The following is a 12,807-nucleotide window of genomic DNA, read 5'->3' as shown; positions in this document are numbered from 1 at the left end:
TGGACAAGCGCAACCCCACAAGCGGATGTATGACGTTACAACGCATACTTTTACAACGCATACCTTTACAACACATTTTTTACAACGCAACATCCATTATAACACATTCCATTACAACGCATGCCATTACAAAGAATTTTTAAAAACTACCTTAACAACGCATTCCATTACAACACATACTACTTTTACAACGCACACCATTGCAACACATACCATTACATTGCATGTATGGTAAGTATTGGATAGTGTAGGGGTAAAAATTACTATTCTAACTCCAGGGGGGGTGCAACAGTAGGGTAAGTGTTGGATAGTGTAGGGGTAAAAATTACTATTCTAACTCCAGGGAGTGCAACAGTGGGGTAAGTGTTGGATAGTGTAGGGATAAAACTTACTATTCTAACTCCAGAGGGTGCAACAGTAGGGCAAGTGTTGGATAGTGTAAGGGTACTATGCGTTGTGATGGTATGCGTTGTAATGGTATGCATTGTAATGACTGCGTTGTAATGACATGCGTTGTAGTGGTATGCATTGTAGTGTCATGCGTTGCAATGGTTGGGTTGTAATGGCATGTGATGTAATGGATGTTGCGTCGTAAAAGTTTCATTGTAATGGTAGTGCATTGTAAAAGTTGCGTTGTAAAGGTTGTTTCCCCCCACAAGCACCCCGGACAACCAGCCCAGGACCTCGGGGACAGGGAAGGGCAAGGACGAGAACAAGAGGAAGACGGAGTTCATTCCGCTGGCGAACGGGATCATAGTTACAGGGTTGATGGAACACCATCAACAACTGTTCCCCACCTCCAACGTGTGATTGGGCACCAAAAATGGAATCTGGCGGGACATCGTGGACAAGGTGAATGCCGTTGGTGAGCAAAAGAGGGCAATGGACGAGGTCAAGAGGCGATGGAATGACATCAAGCGGAGGACCAAGGAGAAACTCTCTGCCAACCAGAAGGCAGCAACGCAGACTGAAGGTGGGGGCCCAGCGCCACAGCTCGAGCTGGATGACATGGAGGACCTGGTGTCGACAGTCATCAGTGTGGAGACTGTGGCCGGAGTCTGGGGATCGTACACTGCTCGACAGGATACAGCACACCCCCAACAGGGTTGACCACCAGGTACTGGGAGGACGGGTGGAGATGGGCACAATGGCACACATGCACAATCAAGCAGAGCACAGTGCACACCCGCAATGACTCTGGTTCCTCGCCCAGATCTACAGACTGTCACAATGTACAATGCCATGCTGTCTAACTGTCAACATGTACCATGCGGTTACATACATGTGGACACATTGTAATACATCGTCTCCCCTTCACATCGCAGGGGCACCGTCAACACCTCCTGCAGAGCAGTCCCAGCACCTCTTCAATGATGACGAGGAGGACAATACCAGAATTGACACCAAAACCATCCAAGACATCATTGACCTTATCTGTCAATCACCTCCAGGATCAGGGCAGCCAAGCTACATCGAGGAGACCCCACCCACTACCCAAAGCACCCAGCAGTAGGCATCCACGCCCCAGCACTACCCCGAGACCCTCAGGAACAACACATGGCCCTCCAAAGCCGTTTGCTGGAGTGCCTGAGGGACACCACAGAGCAGGTGCAGTTGGGCTTCGGCATCATGGCAACCAAACTTGACGCCATCCTTGGGTGTGTAGGCCCGCTCCATGATCTCCAACGAGCCCTGACTGACATCGCTGGAGTCATGACGTGGAGAGAAGAACACATGTCCGCTCAGAGTGGCCCCAGCGAAACCAGCTGTGAGCTGGTACACATGCGGAAGCTCATGGAGGTCATGGTGCGGATGGAGGCGGAAAGGGTGGCAGCCACTGCTGCACATCAGCGGAATGTAGCTGGGATCTACCATGCCCTGCAGATCCTCATCATGGCATTGCTGCCACAAGGTGTGGCAATGATGAATGCTACTGCCCCCACACCATCCACATCTCCGCCCCCTGGTGTGTCTCTGCCTCCCAGTGCGGCAGGCCTATCCACTCCGGCCCCTGATGTGTCAGTGGCACATAGTGCCGCAGCCGGTACAGCAACACCCCCAGGTGGGGCAGAGGACTTGGACGTGGATGTGCCTGTGATCAGAAGGACTCAGTAGCATTAATTTCCGCCACCTGGACTGTTTCTGCTTGGTCTCACACATGGCCTCATGACCTTCCACTGTCCTCCGATTCACATAGATGCAGTCACCTTGGACTAGGACATGGACTGCCACATCCTGTTTGATGACCAATGACACGGCGACCAGACTGCGAACTGCACCCCTCCTCTTCCGCAGTACTTGTCATCCCTGGATGGACTCTGGCTGGCCCTCCACAGGCACATATTATGTAGTGTCTTTGGCATTGCCCTGTACAGCTCCAGCTGCAGAACTGCACTAGATGGGAAATAAACATCCAGCGACGCACTACTGTGTCATGTCTTTCATCATTCATGTATGTATGTGTAGATGAATGTAGGGGCAGTGATTTCCTTTGCGTCAATGATGCTCATCCTGTGGAATGCCAGTCAGAGGGTGCTACATAGCAATTTGTGTAATGGGTCTTGTGGACACCACAACAGGGACACACGCATCAGCAACTTTCTTGTCCGGACATGGACTGAACCACGCCCAGAGCCCCCGAGTCATTGTTGCAGGCCCTGCGCTGGTACAGTGTACGCCAGGCCAGACCACTCCACTTATGCTCCGAGGAGGGCACTCATTGCTACCCGTCGCAGGCATACTCACTGGTGCTGTGCAGGTCACTGGTCTATTTGTCAGCATGTCACAGCCACTCCCTGAGGGCAGGTTTGCATGCACACCACACCCATCCGGCACAGGATTCACAGGCCATGTGACCGCGCAAATATAAGGGACTGATGATGTCACATACCCCTCTGCCGGTGGTGACTGTATGACGGACGGCACAGGCACCCCGCCATGGTACAGTGACTTTGGGTGCACCGGGTCATTGGCACCTTTAGCTGCTGAGCTGGTGTGCAGCCTGCGATGATGCCCCGTACCGGCGGTCCGGAATGCTCAGGATTTGTGTGCCTTGCTGAACTGCAGTGTAGTCTGAGCCAGTGGGCTGCACGGGCCTACCGCCACGAGGCCTTGCTTCAGAGATCGCAGAGTTAGTGGCACCCATTGGGCTGAGCGGCTGTGCAGGCTGCGATGTTGCCGGGTGCCCTGGTATGTCCTATGCCATGGTATAATCAAGACCCAGCACCAGACGTGAGACCTGGTGGCCTGCGCAGCGTGGCTGCATGGTGTGGAGGGTGCCATGTCTGCGGGCCCCAGCCTTGAGGCTTGCAGCAGTATGTGGTGGGACCTGCTGTCTACACGCCGATGGAAAAAAATGAGCAGTGAGGCCCGGGTGTGCATGGGCGGGCATGCTCCGCTGGGCGGTGGGAGGTGCTTGGATGCCTCTGCCTGGGTGTGCATGGGTGGGCGGGCGACGCTGTCTTGTTCAAGTGTGAGTACTGTGCCAGTCATGTATCTGGACTCTGTTTCAGATGACCGCTCTGACTTTGATGTGTGACCTGGTGTACTGCTATACATACCGGCAAGTGGTTGGAGACACACTGGTGGCAGAAGGTGAGCAGTGTGGCCTGGGTGCGCAGGGGGGGCACTCTCTCTCTCTCTCTCCCTCTCTCTCTCTCTCGTCCTCTCTTCTCTCTCTTTCACTCCCCCTCTCTTCTTCTCTCTCTCTCCCCCTCTCTTCTTCTCTCTCTCTCTCTCTCTCTCTCCCTCTCATCTTCTCTCTCTCTCTCTCCCCCTCTCTTCTTCTCTCTCTCTCCTTCGCTCTCTCTCTGTCCTTTGATGTGCGCAGGTCACACATTCTCATCATGTTTTTTGTATTGCAGGTTGTGACGTACCGATTGTCCCGAGGGAAGATGCCATGTGCCTTCATTTCATTTCTGTGTAATTTCAATAAAGTTTCATTGGTTGCTTCGAAAGTGAATGTGTGATGCTCATTTCTGTTACGACACATACATATCACCTGTTGTGATTGTGCGACATCAGGCAGATTGTTTTGTACATGTTTAGGTGCAGCTGATGTGGCATGTCTTTGGCCAGAGGTGCCAGGGAGGGGTCGTCCTGGGTGTGGTGTCGGTGGGTGTTTTGGCCCTCTTTGGTATCCGTGCTGCTTGTTCAGTTGCACCATGGCATCTGTTTGTCTTCAGGTGTGGCTGTGGGCTGGGCTCCCTTTTGTTGTGCAGGCTGTGGTCCGACTTTACACCAGGTCAGAGCAGGTCTTAATTTCCTGCTCCTAACTCACCTTATTGTGTATCCCCGATCTGGCTGGTCGTTGTGAATGTTGAGGAGTCGTGTTGTTGCGGCTTTTTGCACTGGAACATCTATTCTGCATCTCATTGGCGATAGTTGCGGGGGTCCTCTGTGGTGATGTTTTTTGCGGCTGCTATGGCGGGATAACTGGTGCTGTGGGCTGTTAGCACCAGCTTGTGAAAGGGGGGTAAATTTATCGCAACTTTGGCCGCGACAAAGTGCTGTTAATTCAGCGATAGCTCCTTGTGAATATGCCCCACAGTGTACTATGGTTCTGACCTTCTGTGACCAGACTTTCAAAACCTGGAAATCCATCCTCCTCCTTCCATCTGAACTAACCCCCTGATCTCACTCCAAGAGTGACCTAAACCACCCTCAAACATTTCCAAACATCTACACCTCAAAATCCACTGATCCAGTAATTGCATTTCTTCACTCAATGTCATGCATCCTAATTCTCCCACTCACACACCTGCTACATATTTTTCGTCACTTAAACTAACCTTACAGAAAATGTTAGCTACATTCAAATATTGCATATAGACTTTATTTTATGACCTCCTGAAGCAGTTGTAAAAGAATGAGTGTCTGTACCCAGGGCTCTGCTCAGAGGCCCGCGGCCAGTGCAATTTTATGTCAGGCAGGACCGTACTGGTCGTGGTGGGCATTGGGCGTTTCCAGATGGGCTGCCAGGGTGGGGGGCTGGTTTGGGAATTCCTGGGGTGCCATTTTTGTTACCGGGGCCTGCGGTATCGGCACCCCTGTAACAAAAAGCAGGTTCCTACGTTCTCACTTTGTGTCTGTCTGTACCTCCCTCTTTCCGTTTTGGGTGGTTGTCCCTCTTTTTCGCTTCTAAATGCCTGATGTGAAAAATCACCATCGGTCACACCTATGCCACTAATGTACCACAAAGAAACGAATGCATGAAACGATCTCCGCTTGCAAGACTAAGTACAATAACCAGTGTACTGATTACTAACTTTGGTGCACATGGGTAGCGTCCTCTCGCCGTAAAGTTCTTCAATGCCTGTCAGGAGCAGTAAGCGCTATATAAATGCAATTTTAATTCTATTGAAGTGCCTATCCGTAAAAATGAGTACCAGTCCAGAGCCCCCCACCAGTTCAAATTAAGTAGTGTCGTGAAGATAAAGATGTATTTGTACTATCCATATTAATTACTTCTATTCTCTGTTATCTGTTGACTTATGTTTTCTCGTGGAGATGTAAAGAGCAGCGATGCCCCGCCCCCGGCTTTCTACTCGTGACATAAATCTACAAAAACAAATATACTTCCAAGTTGATACCCTGCACCTATGCTTTATGTATTTGCAACTTGCACTACACTTGACCAAAAGAAAGGGTTACACATACTTGTTAATTGCCAAACAATATTTCTTCAGTTAAAACCTAAATGGATCAAATTTCATTTCTCCAAACACTTGATAACATACTTCAAATTTCTCACACTAATCACATTTTTTTTTTCTCACTGAATGTTGTTTGAAGAATTCAGCTTGTTTCAAGACACATCGTTTTCAACTACATCTGTTATTTTTTACCGAGTGTGGAATTTTTACGTGCATGATTGATTGTAAAATGAATGCTTACGATACTTCAGGCTGTTTCTTTGGGGATTGCTGAACGTAAAGTCTGAAACACTACCTCGGTTGTACGGCAGTGTTTTTGGCGCAGGGCACGCTAGTTCCGCAGCGCCGCACCTCGGGCCTTATTTATGAAGGACTTGCGCCGCCGGTGCGTCACTTTTAACATGGGAAAAAGTGACGCACCGACGGCGCAAGTCCTTCATAAATAAGGCCCCTCGTTTCTGACACGACGTGCCATCACCCACATCACTTCCATGCTGCGCATCGTACATCCTTCTATAAAGGAGTCAGCTGGAGTGGAATGTGTCTCGCGCACTCCATAAAACTGATGAGGCCTTGTAAATGCCTCAAGTCACCTCTGCTGACCTGAAGCAGAAAAAATAGGGCTGATTATTTGTAATGACAACTCAGGATAACTTCGGATACATCTTTAAAAACTGTGATTTTTCTCTCGTTTTTCTACAGATTTCCGAGGAGAAAATATAGGAGAGAGGATTTGGGAGTCTGAGAATATATGCCGTTTCTAGTCACATTTCTTTTTAGGTCGAGCATGGGCAGTGCATGCGCTGCTTTGCGAGGCATGCTGTCTTGGAATATGGACTTGACGCCCCACCCATTCTCCGCCCATATTTTTCATTGGCTCCTTACATCGTCCCTTGTAAATGCTGGCTTCTTATTCGTTAATAGTCCCTCCTTATTACCACCTTGCCTTCATTTATACCCTCCCATGAGGACTGGCCCTTTTACTTCTGTTGTTACAAGGTATGTCTTATTTAGTCCGTAAGCCCGCTTTTCTTTAATGTGTTTCTCCTACTGCAACATTTTGCGCACCATGCACGCTTTCACTTTCCATGAAGCCCGGGACAATGGTGGACGCTACTTTGAAGTGAAATAGGTCTCGCATTTACAAGGGTTTGAGGTATTGGCGATGTAAATAACAATGCCTTTTATTTATGTGTTAATTATCAAGTAGATAAATAAAAGGCATTGTCATTTACAATGGCAATAGCTTTAACTCTCGAAATGCGAGACCTATTACATTGCAAATGCTTGTTAGAAGTCATCTTCTGAGGCTATCCAAATAGCAGATATGCCTGATGCACATTTGAATAAAATAACATACGTCTGCATGGATTAGTGGATACTGGTGGCAGATAAGGATCTCAGTCATCTATGCCCCATGAATGGCCAGATCCATTTATAATTATAGGTTTCGCCTGACATTCTTTTTTTTCTCTCTCATTTCTTTATTGATTTTTGCAACGAAACAGCAGCACTGAAGAGAATTACATACCCCCACCCCTAGCAGATCCAGATAGCAAGGCATTACGTTACAAACTTCAGAATATGACATTCAAGAAACATAAATATAACTTTAGACATCACACATGGTGGCGCCAGCGTCCTGTGAACACTGCAGTCTCAAGACTTCTGGCATAGTCCTTTTTCTACTTTTACTCATCGCCATTCCATTCACTACAACATTTTTAAAGGAATCTACCTGGGGTTGGTACATAGAACTATTCTCGATCTGAAATGTAATCATTAACACCTGTCATTAATTCATCAGTAACACGGTCATTAATTAAAGGCTCTTTTTGTGTGAACTTTCTTTTGGCCTTTGATAATTCGCTGTGCTTTAGGAAAGGAGGCACATTTGTTCATAGTGTGGTTCCTGCTGTTGACTGATGTTGCTGATGTTTAGTCCTATTTCAGCCTCTATGATTGTTGCATTCCATATGACAGTCAGCATCTTCGTATCATTTCCTAGTTTGAGAGCCTTAAGGGGATGTAGGATGATAAGTCTGTGGGAGCGGGGGTTGTATAGTTCAGGGATACCGTTCAAGTCAGCAGCATTGTGACATGGGACCATGATTGAGGATGCATGGGGCCTCAGAGGTGGCTGTGATGTTGGGCCTCAGGCCCACATAATATAAACTGATTCTAGGGCAGATCCAAGGACAATAGTTTTTTTTTGCAGATTTATATAGCGCAAACTTGACCCAGTTACTTTACACAAGGACACATTAATTTTGGTGGCTCGGCACGGGGAGATTAAGGGCTAGATGTAGGTAAATAGGTTTTACCGATTCTAAAATACCGAATTTTACCGATTCGGTATTTTAGAATCGGTAAATCCTATGTAGGTAATTATTCGGTAAAAATTACAGAATCGTTAAGATTCAGTAGTTACCGAATCGGTATTTACCGATTCGGTAATTGCCATTCATTCCTATGATTCAGCTGACTTTGAGCTGTTGCTTTCTGATTTTTAATATTTTGGCGCTCAGAAGCTGATCATTAGCTTCAGCGCTCGTGTTTTTAATTCCTGCACTGCTGTTTGCGCAATGGCTGTCAGCGCCCGGATTGATGCTGTGTTGCTCATTTTTTAATCGCTACTCACCCGCTCCTGACCCCGGTCCGCCCCGGCTGTGTGCCGTTTGCTGCGGAGGGTCCCTGCAAGAGCGCCACTTCCGCTTCGCGGCACTTCCGCCCTGCCTCCAGAACGCGCAGGTGAGCGGTCTAGTGTCTGCTGAGCGAGGGTTTATAACCAGCCCTTCCGGCCTCGCTGGCTGACTTGGTGGTTTGTAGACCACTCGTGGGCATAAGCGCGGCCAACAAGCGCTTACTATTTCTTCCAGCTGACTTTGAGCTGTTGCTTTCTGATTTTTAATATTTTGGCGCTCAGAAGCTGATCATTAGCTTCAGCGCTCGTGTTTTTAATTCCTGCACTGCTGTTTGCGCAATGGCTGTCAGCGCCCGCATTGATGCTGTGTTGCTCATTTTTTAATCGCTACTCACCCGCTCCTGACCCCGGTCCGCCCCGGCTGTGTGCCGTTTGCTGCGGAGGGTCCCTGCAAGAGCGCCACTTCCGCTTCGCGGCACTTCCGCCCTGCCTCCAGAACGCGCAGGTGAGCGGTCTAGTGTCTGCTGAGCGAGGGTTTATAACGTGCCCTTCCGGCCTCGCTGGCTGACTTGGTGGTTTGTAGACCACTCGTGGGCATAAGCGCGGCCAACAAGCGCTTACTATTTCTTCCAGCTGACTTTGAGCTGTTGCTTTCTGATTTTTAATATTTTGGCGCTCAGAAGCTGATCATTAGCTTCAGCGCTCGTGTTTTTAATTCCTGCACTGCTGTTTGCGCAATGGCTGTCAGCGCCCGCATTGATGCTGTGTTGCTCATTTTTTAATCGCTACTCACCCGCTCCTGACCCCGGTCCGCCCCGGCTGTGTGCCGTTTGCTGCGGAGGGTCCCTGCAAGAGCGCCACTTCCGCTTCGCGGCACTTCCGCCCTGCCTCCAGAACGCGCAGGTGAGCGGTCTAGTGTCTGCTGAGCGATGGTTTATAACGTGCCCTTCCGGCCTCGCTGGCTGACTTGGTGGTTTGTAGACCACTCGTGGGCATAAGCGCGGCCAACAAGCGCTTACTATTTCTTCCAGCTGACTTTGAGCTGTTGCTTTCTGATTTTTAATATTTTGGCGCTCAGAAGCTGATCATTAGCTTCAGCGCTCGTGTTTTTAATTCCTGCACTGCTGTTTGCGCAATGGCTGTCAGCGCCCGCATTGATGCTGTGTTGCTCATTTTTTAATCGCTACTCACCCGCTCCTGACCCCGGTCCGCCCCGGCTGTGTGCCGTTTGCTGCGGAGGGTCCCTGCAAGAGCGCCACTTCCGCTTCGCGGCACTTCCGCCCTGCCTCCAGAACGCGCAGGTGAGCGGTCTAGTGTATCACGTCGGACGGCATAAATGGCCATCTGGAGGAAGCGCAGCGGACGAGCGCAGAGGGAGCGCCGACTTCGCGCCGAAGTCGCGCATAAGTCAAGCCCGTCTGCGCCCGTCCGCGGCCTACCGAGGCCAGGGGCCAGGCATGCTGCTCAACGCTTGGCTTATTCTTCCCAGGCTCTTCGTGCCCTATCCTATTACGCCCTCCTTGCTCCCCATGCTATAGCTACCATTCGAGGTAATAACATTCTATCCTCTCTCCCGCCCACTATTCCTTCCCCCCCTTCCCTTCCCATTTCCTGTTTATCCCCTGTTGCTCCTCGGCTGACTCAGTCTAGTCCCAGTGGTAGCGATTCCCTCACATTACTCTATCTCAATACTCGTTCTCTTCCTAAACACCAGTTAGATATATTCCAACTCTTAGAAGGAGGTCTCATCGACATCTTACTCCTTACTGAAACCTGGTTAAATGCCGACTCTTACCCTGATATCTTGGCCGCCATTCCCGCCGGTTATTATATCCTCCACTCTAATAGAAACTCTGGCAGACCTGGCGGCGGTGTCGCCGCCATTATCCGCTCTCATCTACAGTTCACCACCCTCTCCACTCCATCCATAGCTAATACGGACATTCTCACATTGAAATTTACCTCTCCTAACTCTTCATTTATTTGCATACTAGTCTACCGCCCCCCTGATAACATGCCCCTTTTTCCATCTCTATTTAGTAGCATGATCGCGCAAATAGCCATCAATTCCGCTAGGGTTTTGGTGGTGGGCGACTTTAATTATTGGCCTTTAGATCCTCAGGAATCCTCCCTTTCTCGTGAGTTTACTGACTCACTGCTTGGCTTAAACTTCTCCAAACATATTTTTGTGGCCACACACAATAAAGGCCATACATTAGACCAGATCTGGTCCACCAACCTTGACATTCCCTCTCCCTCGGTTTATCCCTGTCCCTGGCCCGATCACTTTTTTATTTCTTTGTCCTTGCACTTACTTTTGTCTACCCGCCCCCCGATCCCCCATAACCTTCAGGTCCGAAACTGGAAACACGCCGACATTCCTCATTTTCACTCCATCCTTGCTTCAACATCTCCCCCTGATTATTCTGATTTGAATTCCCAAGCAATCTCTCTTGATCATTGGCTGTCCTCTGCCTGTGACGTCATCGCCCCCATCAAAACTGTTAAGTCCAAACGCCCCCACGACGCTCAGCGCTGGTTTACTTCCACTCTTAAGGCGGACAAACTTCGCCTTAGACAGGCTGAGCGCCGCTGGCGGCGGAATTATGACCCTCTACTCAAAATCACATACTCTGACTTACTAAAAATCTATAAACAATCGATCATCTCGGCCAAACTTTCTTATTTCTCCCAGAAGGTCCTGACTTCGGCATCCAAGACCAAAGAAATTTTTTCTATTGTAGCTGAGCTCTCCCTACCTGACCGGGTCACCCCCCAGCCCCTACCCTCACAAACCCTGTGCAATTCTCTTAACTCTTTTTTTTCTGACAAAATTTCCGCTATTAAAAACAATATTCCCTCCACCACTCTGTCCCATGATTCTGTCCTCCCTATCTCGAATCCCCATTCTTTCTCTAAATTTCCCCCTATCTCCCTGGATATCTTTCTTTCACTACTCCAGACGGTGAGCTCCGGCTCCCCCAACGATTGCTGTCCCACGTCCATTCTAAGAGCTGCCTTCGTGGCCTGCCCCGGCCCCCCTCTTGATCTCTTAAACCAATCTCTTCTGTCAGGCGTTGTCCCTAATGCTTTCAAAAGCGCTGTGGTGGTCCCCATTTTAAAAAAGCCGGGTCTTGACCCTACTGCGCTGGCTAACTATCGCCCCATCTCCCTCCTCCCTTATTTGGGAAAGGTTTTAGAGACTTATGTCACCCGCTGCCTCAGTGCCTTCGTCGAGGAAACTCATTTCCTCGACGATCGTCAGGCTGGGTTCAGACCTGCTCATTCCACTGAGGCAGTTGTGGTGGCAGTTATGGACACGCTGAAACAGGGAGCTGACAGGAATCTGGCACAGGCCCTTGTACTGTTAGACCTCTCTGCCGCTTTCGACACGGTCGACCATGGTATTTTGGTCGACCGTGTCAGAAATGCTGGCATTTCGGGCTTGGCCCTGTCATGGGTGATATCTTTTCTCCACTCCCGCTCTCAATCCGTCCGTCTCTCCTCTTTTTCTGCCCCTCTATCCCCTCTTTCTTGTGGTGTTCCCCAGGGTTCTGCTTTGTCCCCGCTTCTATTTAATCTTTATATGCAGCCCCTTCTTGTCTCTCTCCGGCAGTTTTCACTTACTGCTTTCAACTACGCAGATGATCTGCAGCTTATTTTTCCTCTCAATTCCTCCCTCTCTTCCTGTTCTAATTTTCAAAATGCCATGCTCTTTATCTATGAGTGGATGAACCTGAGCCAACTTAAGCTCAACCCAAGCAAAACGGAGCTGGTGGTGACCGGTGGCTCTCTTACTCCCTGGTCTCCCAACTTTTGGCCTACAGCTCTGGGTTCCCCTCCCTGTCCAGTTAATACTGTGAAGAGCTTGGGGGTCACCATCTCTAGTGACCTCTCAATGCGGCCACACATTAACACCGTCACTTCGGCTTGTTTCTTTCATCTTCGCCGAATTGGGAAGATTCGCAGGTTTTTATCCCAAGAGGCCCTTATTCTTGTTATCCTTGCCCTTATTACCTCACGTCTAGATTATGCCAACTGTCTATACGTGGGGGTCCCTGCCTGCCATCTGTCCCGACTCCAACTGGTCCAGAATCAGGCAGACAGATTAATTTTTCAGCAACCTAAACATCAGCACGTTACCCCTTTGCTGAAAACTTTACACTGGCTCCCAGTTGTACAGCGGTGTGTTTTTAAAATGGCCTGCACCATCTTCAAATCCTTGTCTACCTGCGCCCCTGCCTTTATCTCTTCCTGTTTGCACGCCTATGTCCCTTCCCGTCACCTTAGATCTTCGACTCATAACCGTCTGATCACCCCCAGGTTCAATCGTAAGAAACATGGGGGAGCCTGTTTCTCTTTTCTTGCTCCTGTTACCTGGAACTCCCTTCCTCTTGCCATCCGTCTGTCCACTGATTATCGTTGCTTCCGCAATTCTTTGAAAACCTACCTGTTCCGTCTGGCGCACGGCTAGCGGCCTTGTTCCTGAATGTTCTTCTCCCACCTGGT

Source organism: Lissotriton vulgaris, chromosome 10 (genome assembly GCF_964263255.1).
Source record: "Lissotriton vulgaris chromosome 10, aLisVul1.2, whole genome shotgun sequence".
In the NCBI taxonomy this organism is placed as follows: domain Eukaryota; kingdom Metazoa; phylum Chordata; class Amphibia; order Caudata; family Salamandridae; genus Lissotriton; species Lissotriton vulgaris.
This window is presented reverse-complemented; position numbering follows the sequence as displayed.